This window comes from Alosa alosa, chromosome 4 (genome assembly GCF_017589495.1).
Source record: "Alosa alosa isolate M-15738 ecotype Scorff River chromosome 4, AALO_Geno_1.1, whole genome shotgun sequence".
NCBI lineage: Eukaryota > Metazoa > Chordata > Actinopteri > Clupeiformes > Clupeidae > Alosa > Alosa alosa.
This window is the reverse complement of record NC_063192.1, coordinates 5983105-5999075: the sequence shown is the minus strand read 5'-3', so window position 1 is coordinate 5999075 and position 15971 is coordinate 5983105. Positions and strand designations below refer to the sequence as shown.

The window sequence follows — 15971 nt, the reverse complement described above, 5'->3', positions numbered from 1 at the left end:
CAGTGTTGTGTGTTTGGGTGGTGGTGGGGGGTTTGGCTAACAGTAAGGTATTGTAATGTGTGTCATTGCTGTATCCATTACATGTGATTTGTTGAAAGCAGATGGGAAAGAAAAGAGGGTTTGAATTACTGACAGCCTATTTCGGATTTGATCTCCATGTTTTTATGTCTGTGTGTGTTCCTGCCTGCAGTTTGGAGAGGTTTATGGTGGTGGGGGTAGTGTGGGGTATTTGGGAAGGTGTTTGTGTGTAGGCTTGTTTGAACATGTAAGCTGTTTTGAAAATCAACTTCAGAATGAGTTGAATCATCAGAAGGCTTCTCTTTGCGCCCATGCATAATGCATGACCGTCTGCATCAGAGAAGTTGTCTCATGTGCTGCAACATGAAAGATATCCCTCAGCAACAGATCCAGCCCTCGTCTAACATGGAACCGGCTGACACACGCCAGATCCGGTCCTGTTCTAACTCGGAACCAGCAGACCCCCACCAGGTCCAGTCCTGTTCTAACGCAGAACCAGTCTTGCTCTAACACGGAATTGGCAGACCTTGTCTTAAACTGGAACAGATCTGACACACAGAACCAGCATGCCCTCACCAGGTCTGGCCCTGTTCTAACACAGAATCGTTAGCCCCACATCATATCCAGCCTCGATCTGACACAGAACGGAACTGACAGAACCGCACGAGATCCGCTCCTGCTCTGGCCCAGTGTTGGCGGCCATGCTACAGTGGAGATGGTCCCATGTGGCTCTCCTGCTGTGTGTCTTCTTGTCATATCTGCCTGTTCTGGGTGAATGTATGAATATATGAATAATCTACACAGCAGAGCTCAACAACAACACCCAGTGTGTGGATATGTCACTCTGCCATCATTCATTCAGCAAATTGGCCACATTATCACGTTGCTTCATATTACACCCATTATACTCTTTGTTTGCGTAAGCTTTTGTCAGAAAGTGAAGACTCATATCTTTTAAATCAAATCTGGCCCTCTTATCCCACTTTTCCTTGCAAAACTCCTCGACTCACTTTGCAGCCCTGAAACTGCAAAAAAACACGATGAACTTTCCGTTATGAAAACTTGACTCGCGCCAAGTAATTTATGCCTGGCCTGAGAGACCTCCCCATGTTCCATAGTCCCCCTCCACCCCCACCACACCCCCACCACACACACACACACACACACACACACACCAGCAAAAGAGCATGGTTGTCCACAGCCACTCCAACAGGGGTTAACAATAACATGTTTAGCCTGTAATCATATCATGCTCTGGTAAAAATGAGACATGCCCTGGCGGCGAACTTGCATTAAGCCTCTCGCATGGGCTTGGGATTCTGTGTGTGTGTGTGTGTGTGTGTGTGTGTGTGTGTCTGTGTGTGTAGGACTTGTGTCATATTTGGACCTGGGCCCGCTTGTCGTTACTGGAACACATCGGTCATTTCCATAAGGGCCAAGTCAGCCTGCTCACAGTGGGGGCTTATTTGAAAGCGCTCACTAGACTGTGTGTGTGTTTTGGAAGAGAGGGGAGGTGGTTATAATAATGCACATTTATGGAGAGGTAGGTTTTGTTGTGTGGTAGATGGTAGTTGTGTCTTGTTCACGTGTGTGTGTGTGTGTGTGCGCGCATGTTTCAGTAACGCATTGGGCACATAAAAAAAACTGTTCCACAGCCGTGCAGTGGGAAGCCTCTCTGTATCCAGCCTGAGTGGAAGGCTTAGACTGCAGTAAGAGAAGTGGTTTTCTCCAAGCTGCGCTAAGTGACTCCTTTGCCATACTTGGTAATCAGGGAAGTTTCAGTGGCCTGTCTTAGGATCCCGCTGTGTGTGAGTGTGTATGTGAGTGTGTATGGACAGCTGATGCCAGGAGAAAACGTACTTCCAGCAGGGAACAACCACAGTAACATGAGCTGGAGAGGGGACGGGTTGGAGTTTTCTCTCCCACTTTTCTCTCTCTCTCTCTCTCTCTCTCTTCTCCTCTCCTCTCTTGAAAGTGAAAGCTGTGGGACGCACCCTGTGGTCTGAAGGAAAAAGGGGGAACGTACTGCGAGTCTGTGGGAGAAGTGGATGTTTCAGCGTAGCGTGGAGAGCAGCCTCGCTTGTGTTCTCGTTGTGTGTATGCGACATATTTCACGCTTGTCTCCCAGTGCCCCGGGACCTCATTTCCTCCCCCGCCCCCCCAAGAATGTCGCACGTCTCAGCCAGCGATGTCACCGCCGTCTGGAATGTTATGTGGAAGTACTGCATTTCAGTCAGGACCATCAGGTAGGCACTCGTCTTACTGCAGACGCCGACCAGACAAATGTCAGGGATCTAGACTCGGACATAAGGGGAAGATGCTCAGTTGTTACATCGGTCATTCACTCACCGCTGTCCTTTTCTGTTCTACTACAGACACTGTAATAGAACAGAAAAGGACAGAGGGTACATTTGGGTATATATGGTATTTTTGCTATAATATATAATATGTATATAATATATATAAATATATATTGCGCTGTTGGTCACTCTTGACTTGCAAAAAGTTTTCTCCTGAGATCCAACCCACTTTGATGCACAACTTGCAGTCAGTGCAAGTAAAGCACTTGGTCTAACACCTCTAAACTTAAGTGTCATTCAATAAAGGACACAGTACATGCATTGCAGTGTCGCTCCATTTGCTAACTATTCTGTATCCTTTCAGTTAACTGGACAGAACATTTAAGCGTGTACTGTAGCATGCCAATCCTGATGTAACTGTAAGCTGATCTCCCCTGCCAACTTGCCAGTCTGAGGCAAGCATCTCCAAGCTCTCGCCCTCAAAACATAGAGTGCTGTTGTCAAGGCATTCCTAAGGCATACCACCAACATATTTTCGCTTTGCCACAAAGGCTCCACCTGTGTGTGTGCGTGTGTGTGCGTGTGTGTGTGCGTGTGTGTGTGTGTGTGTGTGTGTGTGTGTGTGTGTGTGTGTGTGTGTGTGTGCGTGTGTGTGCGTGTGTGTGTGTGTGTGTGTGTGTGTGTGTGTGTTCGTGCGAGTGGTCAGCGGCCGCTTTTATCGAGTCGGAGTTGTGTCTCATAACAATCTCGAGAGGAACAGCAAAGCTTGTTCAGGTGTTTCCCTTTGTGATACTTGAGATGGGGCCTGCTGTTCTGGTCTTTACTGTTCTGTTCTGTTCCTCACTGTCCTGTTCTGTTCCTCACGGTCCTGTTCTGTACTGTCCTGCACTGGACTGCAGGGATTTCTGGGGTGTAAGATAGCAGTGGTGGTGATAGCAGGGAGCTGACCTGTCCAGCTTTGTGGGCCACTGCAGTGACACGCTGGTGTCAGGGTAATTCTGTCTGAGGCAGAGCTTAGCTGAGAGAGAGATAGAGAGAAGCAAAGAGAATGAGAGATAGAGAGAGAGAGAGAGAATGAAATAGAGATGGCTATTATTTATTTACCCCTGTGCGTCTGGAGGCAGCCTTTGCAGCTCACACATCTCGGCTCACGGAGTCACGATTGAAGTGGCATCAGTTTCACACGTCCTATCAGAGTGACAGTAAGGCTGAAGACGAGACCCCATCACTAGAGACACATCCCTGCCTCACCTGGGGGTACAGGTGCGGAGACCAGTTTATCTAGTCAACAGGTCAACAGCACACCTGACCTTCTGATGCCATCCTCATCTCTGAGACAGTTGTGTAAAAAGATAACCTGTTGACCAGAAGAGATTTTGGCACTCCAACCTGCTATGCTCAGTGGCCTGGCTTAACGTGGACCGAACATCTGAACAGGGGAAGACGCTACCTCATTTGGGCACAGCCTGTTCCGGAGCTGTGTTTAAAAGTCCTACAGTCGTAGTCTGAACTGCTGAACAGCCTGTTCTTAACCAGACCTTTATGGATAGAGACAGGCAGAAAGTCATGGAAAAGCTGAATTGGCAGAAGGAGAAGTAATTCCTCTTTGGTGAGTGAGACTACTCGTGTGGTAATGTTTGGACAAGGCAGTTGTTCTGAATGTTCCCTGGAGTTGAATAACTCCATTACTTGAGCCTGGGGGGGGGTTAACAATAGTCAGACTTTTTGTCATCCCAGATGTTCTCAGCACATTTGGTGTATTGTTCTTTTTTTCTCACTAGCATAGCGACCAGTAATAACAGACAGCATTAGTATTAATCATTGGCTGTTGTGCTCTATTTAAAATGGCACAGGGGACTTGCTGATTTGTGGTTGATCATTGCATAATCAGCTTTAATTGCTGTGCTAAATGTCATATGTGTGATGTTGGTTGATTTATATATTACTGAATTTCACCAGAGAAGAGCTCAAGGGTCCCACAGAGATAAATAGCTTCATGTTACGTAATTGGAGGACTGTCCAAATGTTTCCATAGCTGTGTTCAATGCAGCCTAGTATGAAATGTAAACCATGGCAGCCATCTTTCAGTTCAGAGGAAAACCGAAAACCTTTTCTCATTTTACATATTAAGATAGATAGAAGCGTGAATAGCTGATAATGTCATATTGGTTTCTTTCCACCTTGAATAGAGAGAGAGAGAGAGAGAGACTTTGAATGGTGTGGTGAAGATTCTGTGCCTTTTGTGTTTGAACAGATGAGTCTGACACATTTTCGATAGCCTAGTTCTACACTGGAGGGCGATTGTTCTTCCAGCACAGCAGAACCCTCATCTTCTTTTGTTCCCTTTTACTCACAGGGGGGATGTTCTTCTCGGTGCCGGTTCTCCCATGCCATTTAGTTAACTTTTCCTGGAGACACTGGAAGACCACGTCACCGAGTGTCCCTGTCGTCTAACTAGAGAACTAGACATATGTGTTCAACTACTCTGGGCTAACCCATGTGGCAGAAGAACAAGTGCTGACTGTTGTAAACATGCCACAGTTAGTTCCAGGACATGAACTCTGAATAAAGTTGCACAGTGCTTCTGAGAGATGGCACAGTTACGTCACTGCTCAGTGACATAATAGACTCTGGATGTAGCATGTGGATAATTCCTAGGGAAATGAACCTCATGTGAAGAGTTGACTGAAGTGTGTTTTGAAGGTAAACATTCTGTGAGTCTCTCCTCTCAGTGTGTAGGGTGTGTGAGGTGAGAAATGATGGTGTGTTCTACACTGAACTTATATAAGCATGAGAGAGAGAGAAAAGGAGGGAGGAAGAGTGAGAGGGGGAGAGGTAGATGGAGGAGAGGAAATGAGAGCAAGAGAGGGAAGAAGAGAGAATCAAAGAGGAGAGAATGAGAGAGCTATATATATATATATATATATATATATATATATATATATATATATATATATATATATATATATATATATAGAGAGAGAGAGAGAGAGAGAGAGAGAGAGAGAGAGAGAGAGAGAGAGAGAGAGAGGAGAGAGAGAGAGAGAGAGAGAGAGAGAGAGAGAGAGAGAGAGAGAGCTATATAGATATATATATAGATATATAGATATATATATGAGAGAGAGGATGGAATAAGAGAAGGGGGCGAGAGGGGAGGTCCAGGAGGGAGAAAGTGCTCATAGCGAGCGTGATGAGCTCATGTTGCAGCACTGCAGCTCTCATTTGTATTTGTGTTCACCCTTCATCCTGCTCTCTCGCTCTCTCTCGCTCTCTCTCTCTCTCTCTCTCTCTCTATCTCTCTTTCCCACACACACACACACAAAGTCGTGTCTCTCCTTTCTACTCTGACATATATTTGTCTCACCCCCCCTCTCGATCCTCTGTTCTCTCTCTCTCTCTCTTTCTCACATACTTCCTCCCTCCCTCCCTCCCTCCTCCTCACACTATGTATAATTAGCCTAAAATCTGGGTTCCTCTCCACCAATGGCGTTCAGTCACACGTTAGCTGTCCCTCCTGGCAGCCTGCTTTCCTGCAGATCTGGGCAAGGGCTTCAAACCGCTGTGCTGGGGGAAGTGAAAAATGATCAAGATGGCAATGCACTGTGTGTGTGTGTGTGTGTGTGTGTGTGTGTGTGTGTGTGTGTGTGTGTTTTGTTGTATGTGTATTTGTGTGTGTGTGTTTTGTTGTATGTGTGTGTGTGTGTGTGTTTGTGTGCGCTTACAGTAGTGTCTGTGTTAAATCAACAAAGCACGTCTGGGATGGATGTGTGGAAGAGCTATTTACATTTGTGTCTGTACTTTCATGTGTGCGTGCGTGCGTGCGCTTGTCTGTTTCTAGCACTGTCAGAAATATCTGTTTGGACAAACTGCAGCTTGGCTGTCGTGTAAGTGATTAATCCCCTGCGCCACAGCGTGTGTGGTAGTCTGGGAGAAAAGGAGAAAATGATGCATCGCTCTTTGAGAGAGCCGAGCTATTACACATTCATTGCAGATTACTCTTTTCTCTAAGAGTAGATAACGAAGCTGAGGAGCCAACAGAAGACAGACGAGTCGTTATCGTTTGGCCAATAGTCGTTGTCAGCTTGCGACGGGAGAACATTCATATTCACCGGAAGCAGAAGAAGCAATCCCTCCAGCTAGCAGTAACTGATGAATGGCCCTTACCAACTGTCCCAGCGTTCATAGCATGGAAGGGAACAGCCCAATCAATCTGCTTGTCTGTTTGGGCTGTCTGATTAACTTCACCACCCTAATGTCTACAACGGCCAGCCGTCCACTCCTTTAGTGTCCCCTGGAGGCCCGTGCCTTTTGTCTTGGCCAGAACCAGGATAATAATGCATCACACCGGCAACAGAACTGTGGTTAATCTACAGACTATAATGAATGTTGTCGTTAATCAGTAATCTCTCTGAGAAACTTCTGGTCCTGGAAATGATCCAAGTTGACTGGTCTTAAGGAGTCATCTTGCTACGTCATGGTAAATAAGAGAGTGAGAGAGTGTTCAAAATCATAATTTCTCAATCATTGTTCGCAATATACAATGATGTTATGCAACATTATTTGATCAACAGTGGTCTCGGAGAAACCTTGGCATGACCATTGTTCTCACAGTGCCGTCTGTTCCTCAGTGGTGTAGTTCATCCATGGGCTTATCTAACCTGTGGCCTATAGTCAGTGGAATGGTGGATCTTCATGCAGGCAGGGACACAGGCCACGTTTGGGCCACATCGGTCCCAGATCCAGCTGCTGTGTGGGGTTATGTGGTGCAGGCCACCCCTCTGTGTTTCTGTCCCCCGTGGAGGTTAAGGCCCTGCTGGTCAGCTGTGTAAACTCAGCTAGGATGCAGAGGGACACATACACACACACACACATGCAAATGCACTCTCTCACAGACACACATGCACACACACACATGCACACATGCACACACACACGCACACACACATGTACGCACACACATACGCACACTTGCACACAAACACACATGCACACTCTCACACACATGCACACACACACACACATACACACACACACATACAGTACACACTCACTCACATGCACACACTGTGCCCTCAACTCTTGTGCTGTAGGTGGAAAGTGCAGCAGCAGAAATTACAGGGCTGTCATGAAGGCTGACACAGAGCCGAGGAAAACAGTCATTAAAGGGCTGTTCTGTTGCTCCTTTGGCTCAAGGGGGCTTTGTGTTCCTCCTCAGGAAGTTTGCGTTTTAAATGTGAACCTTTTAACCAAGCTTCAAGCTCCACATGCAAAGTCTCAGAACCATTTTACCATTCCCTGAGCTTCACATCAATAGCCAATGACTGAGTGGTGACCGTAAAGCCAAGCCTGAATAGGTTTTGTTTTCTACGTTTGTTTGATGTTGTTTTGTTTATTTATAATTATTTCCATATTATTATACTGCTAGCAGATATATTCTTTAGATATTGTATTCTTGTATTCGTAAATGTAAATCAGGTTTCTAGGCCAAGTATACTGGCGTATACAAGGAATTTGGTCTCTGCATTTATCCCGTCCGTGAATTAGTGAACACGCAGAGCACACAGTGAACACACAGTGAGGTGAAGAACACACTAACCCGGAGCAGTGAGCTGCCTTGCTACAGCGGCGCTCGGGGAGCAGTTAGGGGTTAGGTGCCTTGCTCAAGGGCACTTCAGCCGTTCCTACTGGTCGGGGATCGAACCGGCAACCCTCCGGTTACAAGCCCAAAGCCCTCCAAAGCCACGATTCCCTCATTCATTCTTTGTCCCTTCTTCTCTGTTCATCACAGCCTGATAGTCTGAGTTTTCTTTTGATGTTGTGAGACTAAAACAGGTACACATTATATCTCACCATACAGCAACATATAGAATATACAATCCACAGGAGACACTAGAACATAATCAGACTCATCGTGATCTGGTTCTGCCTCCTAGCTTCATGCTACGCCTTGGACGCTCTCTTTGGTGTCGCAAGCGAAGTCAGACATGACAGTGTTTGCGGTGTCAGCCTCGCTGATCCAGTCTTCTTGTTCTCGCGGTCCAGTGTAGCCCAGCCTACATGCACCAGACAGGGGTAATGAGCTCCCTGTAGTGACCCTCTATCCCTCTCTCTCTCTTTTCTTCTCTTGCGCCCTCTCTATCTTTTCATTTCTCTCTTTCTTTCCTTCTCCCCCCTCTCTCTCTCTCTCTCTCTCTCTCTCTCTCTCTCTCTCTCTCTATTATTCAGTCTCTCTTTATGCCTCTCCTCTCTCTCTCTCTCTCTCTCTCTCTCTCTCTCTCTCTCTCTCTCTCTCTCTATAATTCAGTCTCTCTTTATGCCTCTCCTCTCTCTCTTCTCTCTTCTCTCTTGCTCTCTTTCTCTCCTCATCTCCACCCATCTCATTTGTAGAGGTACGGGTACTCTGAACTAGAAAGCCCAGAACAACTGTAAAAATTAGTGCCGTATTTTTTGACTTCACAGCCATGGCACTTCATGCGTAATAAATGTGAAATTTACTGCCCTCATTTGGACATTTCTAATGTATAAACTATGCGCTTGCCAGCCTGGGAATGGATTATCTTATGAAAATGAACTATATATTTTGGTTTTGGGGCTGGTAATTATCCTCCCGTCGAAGGGGAACCGATTGCGATGTACTTGCTCCCCCTAATGGTAAATTTGAGGAAAATCCTCATTTTCATGAGTAAGTGAGACTCTGGGACTGTTTTCACGCCATTTCTTCTTCAGTAGTGTGTCTCTTCTTGCTGAGGGTTGTTGCATGACTTGTCCCTCTGCACGTGTGACTCCACAAGTGTTGAGCTGATGAGTACAGGTCTGGAACCCTGAAAGTCGATCTGCTCCTCTCATTCATGATTTAGTGTGTGCAGCTCGCGCCTCATGGCTCGCTACGGCACGGAGAGATCTGTTGAGCCCTGGCACGACCACAGTTTTCCTCAGGCACACTGAAGGGCAGCCCGAGTATTTAAAGCCCCCACTGGACCCCAGGGTCACAGCAGGGGCTCTCCTGAGGGGGGTTGTGAAACTGCTACTGGCAATGCTGCCTCTATGTGGTGCTACAGCACTGAGGAACTCCCTTGGCCAGAGGGCTATATAGTATGAAATCATACTGTGTAGTCTGATACTGTATAGTAGATGTCATTTCTTTATATTTCTTTATTTTTAGCATCACACTGCTTTATGTGCTTTACTAGGTTGTATTAGTATTTTATATATATTTACAGTATATGATATTTGGTGATTTAGTTTATGTTCATCATTGAGAAGTAATGAGTGAGTGAGTTTGACCTTTTCCATTATTTCTGCTGTATTTTCATTAAACTGATTCATTAGAAATTGATTATGTGTCCATGTGGAATGACACAGTCCCGTCGTAAAGTTTTACTGTCCAGTGCTAATGGTTTCTTCCAATCAATGCCCAGATGATGAATTTTTGTATAGTCTGCCCAACAGCTCTCCAGCTTCATGCTTCCCTGGGTAGGCGTTCATCCATGTTTAGTGACCTGTGCATGGAGCACGCTGTAGTTTAGCAGATGTCCTGCTCAGCAACTCTATTTCTCATTGTTTCTTTCTCTCAGTCCTGCTCACCAACTCTCGCTCTCTCTTTCTCTAGTTTTCTTTCTCTCTGTCTTTCGTTATGTCCAGTTAAGCAGCTGTCTGCCTTTTTTTCTTTTTTTTTCAGCAGCTGTCTGCCTCTCTTTTTATTTAGCACACATTCTCCAATTCAGTCCAATCCAGTTCAACTCAAAGTAGCAGCAATGAATAAGAGATCACATTATAACAGTAATAATGGTGAAGAAATAATGATTTAAAGAAATAATGATTATAAAGGCATCATGTAATACATATAAAATACTCCCTTGGTCTTTATTACTTTCTTTCTTTATGGTCTTTCATTTATTTATTCATGGTCTTTCTTTCTTTATTTCTGTCTTTCTTTCTTGCTTTCTTGCTTTCTCGCTTTCTTATACACATATCTCCCAATTTCGTGAAATCTCAGGCCTGTTTTAAGTTGTTTGAACCTGTAACCAAGCACTAACTGCCCATGTGTTCGCATGCCTCTAATAGAAGCCTGCAAAGGCTACTGTGCCCACCTCCTCTAATGAAGGAGAATGAGTAACTTCTTCTGCAAACATCTATCAACACTACCCAGTATACTCTCCCTCACTCATTGTCTTTTAAATAGTGTTGTAATCAGTGTCTACACCTACAGTATTTTAAAAACCTGCACATTAGATTGCACAGTGGATGGAGTACATACTCCTCTGTTTTGATTATAGTTAGGCTTTTGTTGTTTTACTAATATCATGCTTATTGTTGCATTACTGTGCTAAAAGACATTTGGGGCAGATCCTAATGTGTATTTCTCTCTCTCTCTCTCTCTCACTCTCACACACACACACACACACACACACACACACACACACACACACACACACACAAACACACACACATAAATTCTGTTAAAATGCATATGAGTGATTAAAATCCAACTCCAGTTGCTCTCCCTGAAACAAAGTCAAGCTGCTTTAAACCAGGGGTCTATTGCACAAAACTAGGATAAGGGATTAAGCCGGGATATCTTGGTTATCCTGGCTCAATTTATCTGTGATCCAGTTGCACAAAAGCGGGATAGGGGGCAGCAGGATATGTTATGGTATAAATTACCATGACGATTTATTCTGTGGAGCTAGCCTTCTCCAGACCAGGCTAAGTTCCAGGATCTATTTAATCTCATCCCTTATCTCAGTCAGCAGTCACCACAAACGGAAACCAATAGTTATTCCACTGCCCACTACACATTGTTATCACATATACCTAGACCCACTGTCATTATTTAAACGTTTGTGATCATTAATTAACTCTTACATATGCTACTCACCATTCCCGACCTGTCATACGACAATGTGACGTCACGGGAGTGCCTAACCATTTCGCGCGTGGTGGTCGCGGCACTAGCTGCAATATTCTCCTAAACAGAGGTGTTGCTGTTTGTTGCTATTGTGAAAAGGCTATCGCTACCTACTTCACACCTTAGAAGAAGCAATGAAGCCGCTAGTTGCCATGGTGAATCAGTGAATCTGTGATCGGTGGCGGGGTCTATTTGAGGGAGCCGTGAGCGCGCCCTTATCCAGGATGGGTTTCACCTGGCTTGATGAATCCTTGTCTGCTCATCCTGGCTTGGTCTTTGTGCAACCAATTAAGCCTGTACGCCCTTGTTTTGGATTCATTGAGCGCAGCTCAGTAACTTATCCCGGATGTCTTAATTCTGCTTTTGTGCAATAGGCCCCAGATATAAATGCACTCAGGCAGGTGGGTAGAGCAGACACACTGCACAGTGTAGTGCTGTACTGAGCCTGACCGGTCCATGGGCCACTGGCCACAGCTGTAAAACAGCTGTCCCAGACGGAGGGCTGTGTTGACCCATAAGATGGGGCTGTGCCAACCCTCTGCCAGCCTGCTGTGCCAGCCTACTGTACTGTCTGCTCTCTCCCATTCTCCACTGGAGCTGCGAGCTCCACCTCCACCTTACACAGTTGTAATTATATGGGACGTGCAGTACATGTGTGAATTAGTAGTAATATATAGATGTTTTGACACCTCTTTAGAAAGCCTGTCTGCTGCTGCTTGGTGAGGGTTATGGTTTGCCTACACTCTCGTCATGGTCACAGTTATGACGGACTTTGGAGAGAAAAAAACGGTGCAACAGTGACACTGCAAACAGGAAATGAACACGTTTTTATTACACTCGCACCAAACAGGGGACCGAAGGTATTGTAGTTAGGTCCGTCTGTCCGTCTGTCCGTCTGCGTGTGTGTGACCGCACACTAATTAAGAAAATACTGTTTTGATTTACTTCAGATTTTCACACAAGCCAGAGGGTCACTATTCTTTCACTTTCTTTACTGTCCAAATATAGAGGCAAAGGTCTGCAGTCATGTCACAGCTCTTGTTTAATTTCAGTTTCTATAAAGCATACCAGTACTCTCTGGCGTACAGTGCATTTGGTGTTTCCCCATCATAGCTGGGTTGGGCTCACCCAGCAGATACCCTGCAAATCCGGTCATCAGTGCTCTCCTAGAACCTTACAGACTCTTACGGTTGTGAGTGGAACAGATCTCTGGCTTCCTCCCTGTAGACCTCAAGCTGCTGACATATTTGTCACTGTCTCACCAGATAAAACAAGTCTGTGTGTGTGTGTGCGTGTGAGAGAGTGAGAGTGAGAGAGTGCGTGCGTCGCGTCTGCGTCTGCGTCTGCGTGTGTGCGTCTGCGTCTGCATGTGTGTGTGTGTGTGTGTGTGCGTCTGCGTCTGCGTGTGTGTGTGTGCGTCTGCGTGTGTGTGTGTAGGGGGATGAAGTGGGAGGTTTTATGTCCTCTCCCTCATGAAGGATGGAGGCTCTGGCAGTTCTTTTCCTGGAATTGCCGGGTTCCTGCAAATGGCTTCCTGTGTGGCGTCGGCAGCGTGCGGCCCCTCTGCAGTGCTCCTGCTCCTGCTCCTGCTCCAGAGCTGTGTGGGCTGTGATGATAACGAGATTCATCTCTCCTTCCTGCCCCATGCTGGCTGAACTGGAGCTCATTCATGTTTTCCCTTCCCATCTTTTTCCTTCAAAACCATGTGCTGTTGACATGTGAGTGTAAGGGTGAGGGTGCTGTGGACATGTGAGTGTAAGGGTGAGGGTGCTGTGGACATGTGAGTGTAAGGGTGAGGGTGCTGTGGACAGGTGAGGGTGAGGGTGAGGGTGCTGTGGACAGGTGAGGGTGAGGGTGCTGTGGGACACTAGTGGCTCTAGACATTACAGAGTTATGGTTGTGGTTATGGTTATTGTATTTACCAGACACTTTTGTCCAAAGCGACTTACAGACTATATAGTAATTAATAGAAGTTAAGATTAACGGTAAACCGTTTCTAAAATTTGGTAAGCCAAAATGAAGCGAAATAGTAATAGAGTGCCATTAGACCAGCAGCTGTAAAGGTTAACCGAGAGGAGGCAGGGTGCATCATGGCCAGCAGGCCTTGAGTCTGCAGGGTGACACTGGACCAGTGACCCCTGGACATACTGTACATGGCTGTGTTGTGTCAGTGGACCAGCAGTGGTAGGCTGTGGTTTGACCGGGAGTAACCAGCAGGGTGTCGCTGTTCACCGGCAACCCTAATGGCTGCGAGCTCTTGGGTGAGCAGCTGCCCTGTGGGCAACTGGCCCTGGAGTCTGCTGGGTTATTGATGGCACGCTAATGCCCTCCCTGGCCTCCAAGGCTCTCGGTTTCACAATCAGGGCCAGGGCTGAGGGGTGGACGACGGGAAGGGCAGAGAGAAATAAGCCCCGGCTGGCTGACCTTCAGAACAGCAGCAGCAGCAACAGCGCAGCCACCAGACACCTCCCTCCAGAGCCCTCAGATCAACACAAACAGCTGAACTAATCTATGTGTATGTGTGAGTGTGCATTCGTGTGTGTGTTTGCGTGCATGCGTGTGTGTGTGTGTGTGTGTGTGCATGCGTGTGTGTGTGTGTGTGTGTGTGTTTGCGTGCGCATGTGTGTGAGTGTGCATTAATGTGTGTGTGTGCATGCGTGTGTTTCCGTGCACGTGTGTTTGCGTTTGTGTGTGTGTGTGTGTGTGTCAGTCACATATGATGGGGGGGTAACGTTAGCACAGAGACCCTATGTAGGCATGGATTGATAGAACCAGAGAGAAGTGTGTAGAGAGAGAGAGACTGAAAAGATATTGGTGGTTATAGAGAGACGGCTGAATGAAAGACTGCAGGAATCAAAGTGAATATGAGACCTGCATTACGGTAAGAGCAACACTGGAGAGAAGATGGAGAGAAGACAGAGAGAAAGAAAGGGAGGGAGAGAAAACGTCAGCGCAGAGGGTTGGCGGAAGAAAGTGTGCAGCATCAAAAAACTGTAACGGAATACATCAGAGAGCACATGACCGAGTGTGTGGTGGAGGGGGTTGGTGGTTAGAGCAATATATGAAAAAATCAGCTGTCAGACCACGAATGAATGTGTCAAAGTGAATGAAATGCACTGAGAAAAACACCAAAGGAGAGAGAGAGAGAGAGAGAGTGTGTGTGTGTGTGTGTGTGTGTTTGTGTGTGTGTTGCGGTGGGGGGTTGGTGGTGAGAGAAATAGATCCCCAGCAGCTGAGGGAGTCCAAGAGAGAGGGGAGGTAGGGAGGGAGAGAGCCGTAGGAGAGCGAGTGGGGTTGGGGGGTGGGGGCTCATGGGAATGTGCTGACCAGTGAAGCCCATCAGGCAGAGCTCCTCTGTGGCCACCCAGCATCCCTGCTCCTCCTCCTGCCCAGGAGCAGCCAGCCAGACCCCAGCCACCTCCCAGGTCAGTCCAGCCCAGTCCAGCCCAGCCAAGGCACACACACTCCAGCACCCATGACAGCCTGACGGATATGTACCGTATCTGACCGCACGGAGGAAGGGCAGATGTGTGTAGAGGTAGGTGGACTGGACTCTTCCACGAGAGACTACTGTTTGGTGGTGTAACAGAGGAAATACTGTATAATGCATAATTACAGTATGTGGCTGTTAGGGAAAAAACAGACTTGTGGACGTCGGTAATGTAGATGGAAATGTAACATTATATGGACATTAGGAGGATCGACTTGTGTAGAGGTACAGTAGGTGGACTCTTGAGCCTACTGTTTGCCGTTTCTCACAGTGGTAATAGGGATGGATACGTACTGTATATGGTAGCTATAGGAACAGACAGGTGTATGTATGTATGTATGTATGTATGTATGTATGTATGTATGTATGTATGTATGTATGTATGTGTGTGTGTGTGTGTGTGTGTGTCAGTCAAATATGATGGGGTAACGCTAGCACAGATCCCATGTAGGCATGGATTGATAGAACCAGAGAGAAGTGTGTAGAGAGAGAGAGACTGAAAAGATATTGGTGGTTATAGAGAGACGGCTGAATGAAAGACTGCAGGAATCAAAGTGAATATGAGACCTGCATTACCGGTAAGAACAACACTGGAGAGAAAGATGGAGAGAAGACAGAGAAAAGAAAGGGAGGGAGAGAAAAACGTCAAAGAGAGGGTTGGCGAAGAAAGTGTGCAGCATCAAAAAACTGTAACGGAATACATCAGAGAGCACATGACCGAGTGTGTGGTGGAGGGGGTTGGTGGTTAGAGCAATATATGAAAAAATCAGCTGTCAGACCACAAATGAATGTGTCAAAGTGAATGAAATGCACTGAGAAAAACACCAAAGGAGAGAGAGAGAGAGAGAGAGTGTGTGTGTGTGTGTGTGTGTGTGTGTTTGTGTGTGTGTGTGCGGTGGGGGTTGGTGGTGAGAGAAACAGATCCCCAGCAGCTGGGGAGTCCAAGAGAGAGGGAGGTAGGAGGGAGAGAGCCGCAGGGAGAGCTTAGTGGGGTTGGGGGGTGGGGGCTCATGGGAATGTGCTGACCAGTGAAGCCCATCAGGCAGAGCTCCTCTGTGGCCACCCAGCATCCCTGCTCCTCCTCCTGCCCAGGAGCAGCCAGCCAGACCCCAGCCACCTCCCAGGTCAGTCCAGCCCAGTCCAGCCCAGCCAAGGCACACACACTCCAGCACCCATGACAGCCTGGACGGATATGTACCGTATCTGACCCAAGACGGAGGAAGGGCAGATGTGTGTAGAGGTAGGTGGACTGGAC

The 15971-nt window shown here is 46.8% G+C and overlaps 1 protein-coding gene across 7 annotated transcripts in view; it reads left to right on the top strand.

Moving 5' to 3' along the window:
* LOC125294036 (IQ motif and SEC7 domain-containing protein 1-like) overlaps positions 1–15971 on the top strand; it is a 121298-nt gene that overhangs the window by 55761 nt on the left and 49566 nt on the right. The window lies entirely within an intron of this gene.